Below are 8,012 nucleotides of genomic sequence, written 5' to 3'. Positions count from 1 at the left end.
CTGAAGATGAAGAAATGACTGTGCGGCAAGAAGGAAGAAGATCTAAAGCTACACGCTGGGGATGATAGATGATAAGCAGCATTCTGAATCGTTAATTCTGTTGTAATTAATATTGATTAGATTAGCTGGCAATAATCCTTGCTTATCTGCAGAGGATAATGTGGGGTAGGGTACGCATAAACAACTCCAGGGCCAAATTAATGTCATATTTTATTAATGAATGGTGAAGATTAAATTAAAGTCTTTCACTCTCCTGTCAGGAAACTTTAAAAACACAGTTCCTTTGGCTTTTATGATATAGGCCCCCACAGCAATTAGCTTCATTATCCGTATCGCTCATTTGTTTTATGGCATTGTTTGTTTGGTTGACGCGTGGATTTTATGATGCTGTTTACTTGAGTTAAGTGTATGTCCAGCAGCACTTCACTCAGAATGGAAAACCCGCTCCTTTTCTTTTTTTTTTTCTTCTTTTTAAATTAATCCTCCAGGGTAGTGAGCGCGGCGGCTTTGCTTCCTCGCGGTCTGTCTGTTATGTTTATCTGCAGCAGCACATCTCTTTGGTTTTTATAGTCTTTGTTTCTCCTTAGGATCTGTTTATGCCTGGCTGGACCCAGCACTTTTAAAATGATGAAGGGGGAGTGCAAAGTGTTTGGGACTGCAATCTCTTCAGTGTATGATGTGTTTATGGTTATTGTTTCTATTTGTTATCAGCTCGCAGCAGCTGGACACAGATATGTGAGGAGAATTAGAAAATGAGTGACAAGTTAGCGTGAGTGCGACTGATCTGTCCGCTCCCATGCAGCGATGTGCTGCAGTGACTGACAGGCATCCGTGTACGGCGTCTCAAGGAGTTCAAAATTAAATATATACTTTGTAAAGAAAATACATGTTATTAGCCTGCCTGTGAACTTTGTGTTTAACCCTCCTTTTTTTAAAGCTTAGTTTTTTCCCTCAAACTCTTTGAATAAAATTATTAAAGGTTATATTTTAGTTTAAGACCAGCCTGTCCTCACCAGGAGAAATGTACCATGAGGTTGATATTTCAGTCCTTAAAATGGAACATGTGCACACATCATCTATCTCCTATGTGTTCATGGGGGGCGGAGACCTGTCGCTATGGTAACCGAAAATGGCGACAGCGGAAGGAAACCATAATCTCCAGCTAAACCTTTACCCTGTTACTTTAATGCCTTAACTTAACAAGTTGTCCCCAGACCTAGATCCTAGTGCTGCCTATACGCCCACCACCCCTAACCCTACCTCCTAATCCAGACTTCTATCAGTCCAATGATCAGATAACATTGCATCCATATATTCCGTTGGTATGAATGTAACCATGGGCTGTTAGAGTATCATGTATCAGGGTAACGTGTGACAAACCCAACAGCTGAGAAAGCAGTGATTATATTATCTGTGCACGGGTGATGTTGTTTTCCAGGAGCAATATGGTGGCTACTAACAACAGTGGTTAATGAGGTATGTGTATATAAATATATATTTATGATCTGAGTGCAAAGCTCTCCCCTATGGGGCAAGTCATTTCATTGTGCCTTGCTCCCTGCTAAGTTCATCTTGCGTGTTGTATCATTAATAGTGTACACGGTGCACATTTACATACATTATTCACACATGAGTAACCAGACTGGAATCGAGTGAGGAACGCTTGTACAGCAGGATGTCTCAGTACACGACACGACTTAAGCACTCAAACAGGAGACATTATAATAATTTATAACCACATAGACACATCACTGCCCCCTAGTGTTTTAGTGGTGTAGTTACAGGGCAGGACAGACGCTTATAGGTGCTCACTGCTTAGACTACTACTAGGCCACAGTGAGAGCTCAACATGGTTTTAATGCAGTTAGCTTAAACTGCTAACTGGTTTGCACTGCTGCCTAGCTGAGAAGTCATTTAGGTAGATTTTAGAAAGATTGCATGGGTGTATTCCCAGCAGTTTGAATAATTTAAATGACATAAAATGATGAAATATTTAGTATTTGTTTAAAATTAAATTGCTATAATACTCCGTACTGACAATTTTTCTCCTTCCATAAGCATGAAAAGTACTTACTGTACCTGCTCACAGAGTTCACTCAGTCAGCAGCTCGACACTCAGAGGGTGAGTCAAGCATAGGGAAACTGTTGGTGTGATTAACATGTAATTTTTCTCCAATTCAATGTGAAATATGAATCTCAGCAGCATGTTCAGGGAACAGAATGACTTGCGGTGGATTTTTAAATTTTGTATGTGTGCATGGCGGTGATATCTTAAGATCATAAAGCGTCTCCTGTCCGCTTCCCACTGACATGAACTCAAGAGCAGAGCAGAGCGAGGTGAATTTAATCAGATGGTTCTCTGTAAATGAAACCTCTCACTGCACCCACTCAGTCAGAGGAATGTGGAGTATTGATACGGGCAGCTGCCGGTTGCTACCCTCAAGTGCTGTTATAATTAAATTCACCTTTAATACCTTTTAGCACCAGTTGTTGACATGGTGTCCACACTCTCCACCGTCTTCCCTTAAGACATATCCACTAATGGTCACACCTTGACATCTATCTGTGCATTACTGGAAATACAGTAATAATCAGGCGCCTATAGAGGAGATGGGGTGTTGAAGGTTGGGAAACATGGGGTTACAGCAGAGGTGTGTTTCATAAATCATCACTGGGCTGCTGTCTGATGAATTGGTGATCAGTCCTATAAGTGTAAAGCTGCAGTTCACAGGAAGATGTGACTTCCTCCATAGTTTTTATGGCTTCATTTTTCGTCCTCATGAGAACATTGCGTCAAGGAGTTATTGTTGTCCTGCTGTGTGTGGGCTTTCTGCTGATTAAACTAGCACTAACACTTCTATTTATCACAACAACACCAGGACATTTTGACACACATACTCAGAGACATGTTTGTACAGTATGAGTAAACCTGAGAGATGACTGCTGTTTATATAAACCCAGCCATACAAAAGACTGTTTGTCCTGTATTGTGTCTTTTTTGTTTTTACACTGCACCTCTGTCATGTGGCATCCCACAGAGCTCTGTCTTGGGTCCACTGTTGTTTTATTTATGCTTCTGTTTCTGCAGATTATCAGGAGTTTATGCCTGTAATTTTCAGCTGTACTGTTCTGTTTGGCATGATTGACAGTTCAGGACAATCACCTGATGTGGTCCAATCACTACATTGTGGTCCAATGTTTGTATTCAATGAGGGGGGGACATTGCAAAAATGAGATCTGTATTGACAGACTGAACGTTTGCAGAGACTTTTCTCAAAGTTTTAAAATTACTTTCTGATATTAACAACCTAAAATGTGCACCTGATCACATGACCACAGGAGGGGCATATACTAACAAACATGCCACAACCTTTATGCCATTCTTCTAGTAGAGTTGCGAGGTTCACTTTAGACTGTTTTAGAGGTGTCCTGAGAAAACTTTCCAAACAAGAGAAGGCCCCTCTGCTCTGGATTATGTCTAATGTCAGGGAAAGGTTTCTATGGACTTCAGCCCTGTCTGGTTTGAAATCTGATTAAGTGGATACACTTTTTTCTGTCTCTCTCTCTCCCTATTGCAACTTTTCCCAATTCCCTCAGAGCTGCTGTTGATGGTGTTTTGAAGAGCGAGGACTTAAATCTCATCAAGACTTCGGGGGGAGATTATAAGTAACACTTGGGGGTGGGGGTGGTGGTGTGGGTGGTGGGGTGTACGGCTGATCCCTGAGCAGCCTGCAGCATGGATGCCAGCGTATCAGCAATCTGTGTCATTAGGACAAACACAATCAAGTGTCTGGCCTGAATTCACCTCAGCCTCTGAGCAAAGGTATTTAGCAGCAAGTCAGTAATAAAAAAATAAGAGATTTCGAAGGATATTTTGAGCATTTGAAGCTTGATCTCTGGTATGATCAGATTTTTTTTCTGTGAAAAGAAACTCCAACATCACTGACAGGGCAGACCACAAACCTCTGACCTCGTTCACAGATTAGCATTAGATTATGCAGCAAGCATGGGCTGACATGATGGTGAGTTCACACATCCATTTTAACAAGGTCTACAAAACAAACACCCAGGCAGGCACCCAGGCACAGTACATTTCAGGAGCAGCGCATGAAAACAAAGAACTTTAAACCCACAGATGACTCCTACACACAGCGAAAAGCATTTTCTCTTTTGCCCTCCCTAACTCTCTCTCATATACACACAGACACACACACATGTTTGTCGGCCCCGGGGAGGCATAAATCAAAGCAGGAGTGTAAATGTGCCGTGCTAAGTGAGGAGAAGTCTAATTTCAATCTCCTCAAAAAAAGGCTAACCTGCAGCTTTTCCATCTTCTCTATTTTAAAAAAAATGTCTTCAGCAGATGAAAAATGCAAACATGGTAAAAAGGAAAGCTAACAGCCCAAAATAGGCCTTTGCTGCTGCCGCTCAGTAGAAAGACTGACATCCGTTTGCAACATGGAGACAAGTGATGTGTCTCGTAATTGAATTCCTGTCAGATTTGCTTAATGTGCTGGCTGTCAGCTTGTCAAGACGTTGTCACCCGCACATCTTCCAAAAACTTTCATTAGTGTGCCCACACAATTGCGCCCACATGGAGACAGACACAGTTATGAACACATACATATGCACACCCACAAACCATTTAAAAATCCTGTCTCTCTCTCTCTCTCTCTCTTTTTCTTTCAGCTACAGCTCCAGCCCCAACCATCCGTCTTCTGCCACGGTGGTCTTTGTATTCGAAGCCGTGTTTGACGTTTGCCTGTTTCAGTGTCATCCAACTTCCCGGTGATTCACTGCAGGACCACAGATGGAAGCAGCGCTGGCTTGTTTTTCCTTTTTTGATGCCTTCACAATTCGTAAAGTCTATATACCGTCAAGATGTTTAAGCAGGCTGTGTCCTTATAAGGCAGAAGAAAGGCAGAGGGAGGGAGGACGGAAGGAATAAAAGCAACAGGTCTTATTTTGTTTGCTGCCAAAGAAAGAATGGACTGACTGCAGTTTGCATATGCACAAGCTGATTAAAGGGTATATCCTAAAAAAACATGAGGAAAAATTGATATTTTAATGGTGAAGACGGAGACGTTATCATCCCTGTCTTTCATGTGTGCTCAGATTTTGTTAGATTGGCACATTGCAGCGTTCATGTCGTCTCTACTCCAAAAGCCTGCTTTCACCCTCGCCAGGGGGGTATCGGCACATAAATTAATAGCATGTATAAATTAACAATGCTGTATGCCACTTCAGGTGTCAAGAGAAAAATATGGAAGTTTACGAGAGCTCTTTTTGTGTACACACACACACACAATGCCTACAAACGTGATCACACACTCACGTTGTTAGCAAGCCGAGCGTGGACAGAAAGTAAAGAGAATAATGAGAGGTCTGATGCAGCAGTACAGTCTCTCTGGCCATAGACTGATGGGCCAGGGAACCCATTGCATTAGGGAGAGAGGGATGGAGGAGTAGAGCACTACACAGAGCAATAGTCACCCCACACACACAAGTTGAAATGCAACCCACAAACACAAATTGCCTGCCAGCACCAATACCAGCTCCTGTATGTCACATTTATGTGAAAGGTTAAACAGAAACAAATGGTTGATTTGGCACAGCGCTGGAGCTTGGCAGGGGACAGGCTCTATTTCAACAGGGGGGGGGATCCCAGGACAGAGGTGACGGCAGTCAAAGGGGAGACAGCGCTCAGTGTGTGTGTGCTGATTTAAGAGCCACAGTGTGGAGGAAAGGCTCGGCTGTGGCAGATGAGTGAAAGTAGTTTTGTTTCTCGGTACTGTTTATAGTGACACTGCTGCCTCGTCTTCACTCAGAGTTTGTGAAGAAGCACCTCAGTTAACCTCAACTGCTGCTGACGACTCAAGACTTACACAATAGGTTTTAGCAGCCCGTCCCCACCAGGAAAACCTAAGATGAGGTCAATATATCAGTCTTTGTAAACGGACTATGTGTTTATCGCTCCAACTGCATGTGTTTGTGGGGGCGGGGACAGTAGGACCGGCTTACTTTGTACGATTAAAGGTTTCATATGTTTTAGGACAAACAATGATCTTAACCTCACACCTTACCCTGATTTTTAATGTCAAACCTTACCCATATATCTTCTGATTCCTAAGACAAGTGAAAACAAAACAGCCCGCGGTGTAGGTCTTGAACCTCAGACTCATGCATGAAGGTCCACCAGGCTGCAAGTATTCGCACCTATCTGCTTACATGGACTTTTAGGAACTTCTCACACCCTGACCCATAGCGACTATCTCTACACAATGAGGAACAATTTTAAAAGTGCACATCTTCAACGTTTCTACGTGTATCTATCTTTCTGTGTGTAAAACAGTGAGGTTTACAGATTTTGTTGACCTACATGGCTCTACACCTGTCAATGCTTATATTTGATATACATCGGTTACAATCCAAACTCTACATCTTACCTATCTCTAGAGGTTCTGCTCTATCGCTTCATTGGCTACAGTTCCTCAAATGTCACTGGAGATTTACTCTGGCTGTGAGAATGGGTTTAATAAAACACTTTGTATATTTGTTTTGTAACGGCTAACACACACTCTAATAAATAAAAGTTCTGCACTGTAGCTTTAAATGTTCTAATACTCACTGTTCCTCCAGCATTACATCAACAAACAAATCACTTGAGTTTTTTTTAATATTCTGTGAGATCTAAGCCAGGATGTGGGAGGCAAACAGGTTTCTAGCACATACTGTCACAAGTGAGTAGAACTGACAACACTTGTTGTTAGACAGAGCCTCGTAAGCAGCTTCATGATGTCTCAACTGATGTGGAGGTCTGGATGGATGCAGCAGCAGCAGCAGCAGAGAAATGGATGTGAAACCACCCCCCACCCCGGGAGGTCGGTGAGAGGATGAGTGGGCACTGCTGCTGCTAGATCTGTTGTACTTTATCCCTCTCAGACTCTGAACCACATCCACCTACTGCTTCTACTGAAAGAACAAGAACTACTACTACTGATGCTACAGCTACTACTATTACTGTAACAATGCTGCTAACGGTTAAAGACAGCGCACTCCTAACGTTTTCAGGACTTCACCCAGAGGAGCCGTACGTGAATGTCAGATTGATATGACTGCACATTAAACATGCTGTAACCTGCAGCGGTTTAGTGTCCATGTCCATAAATTCAAATACATTTACATACATAATGTAAAACCTGTCATCATTATGGATCACACTTTTTTCTACAAGCAACTACTCTGAGGCTGACCAACCTAGCAAGGATACTATACTTGAATTTAATCCTCTTTATGTGACTTGTGCAATATCACAACTTCACAAAATTTGTACGCATGGCTTTAAGTCTACTGATAAAATAACCCACTGATGCAAAGCCTGTTTGTGTTGAAGTTGATTGATTCCCTAATAAGCCTCAAAGAAGTTCAATAATAAAATGTAAGCGCCTGTAATTAAACTTTTTTGGCCTCCACAGACACACAAACATGTTGGCATTTCCAGCGTGTCCCGTCGCCCCCTCCCCTCAGCTCGGTTAGATTAGACGTACCGATACACTGACTCAAAATGCTGTCGTTGACGTCTTTGACGCCATTTGCATAAAGGTCACAGTGATGACTGCGGATGTGAATCACTAAGGTATTCAGTAGGGGGTCTACACCTCTTCTCCTCAGCCCTGCATGCTGTTTTCACATGTCACATCATCGTCGACGGGATGCTGCTCTCTTAATAGATGTTAGATCCATGACAACAAGGACCGCAGTCGCCTCAGACCGGAAGTCTTTACTGTGTGCACTGCAATCATAATAACATGCCACATGCTAGAAAAGGTCCCACATACACTTTAGTAACATTTAAACAAAGCATTCTGGGATACAGCAGAAATTTAGCATTAGCTTTTGCTAGCTTCCCTGCTAAAATATTGTTTATTTATTCATTTTTACAGAAGCAATGACAAACAAGAGACCAAATAAAAAGAACTGACCCTGCCGTTCTCCTCGCTGTGTGGGCAGGT

This window comes from Parambassis ranga, chromosome 20 (assembly GCF_900634625.1).
Source record: "Parambassis ranga chromosome 20, fParRan2.1, whole genome shotgun sequence".
Lineage (NCBI taxonomy): Eukaryota > Metazoa > Chordata > Actinopteri > Ambassidae > Parambassis > Parambassis ranga.
The sequence above is the reverse complement of the archived record's forward strand: the minus strand, read 5'-3'. Positions refer to the sequence as shown.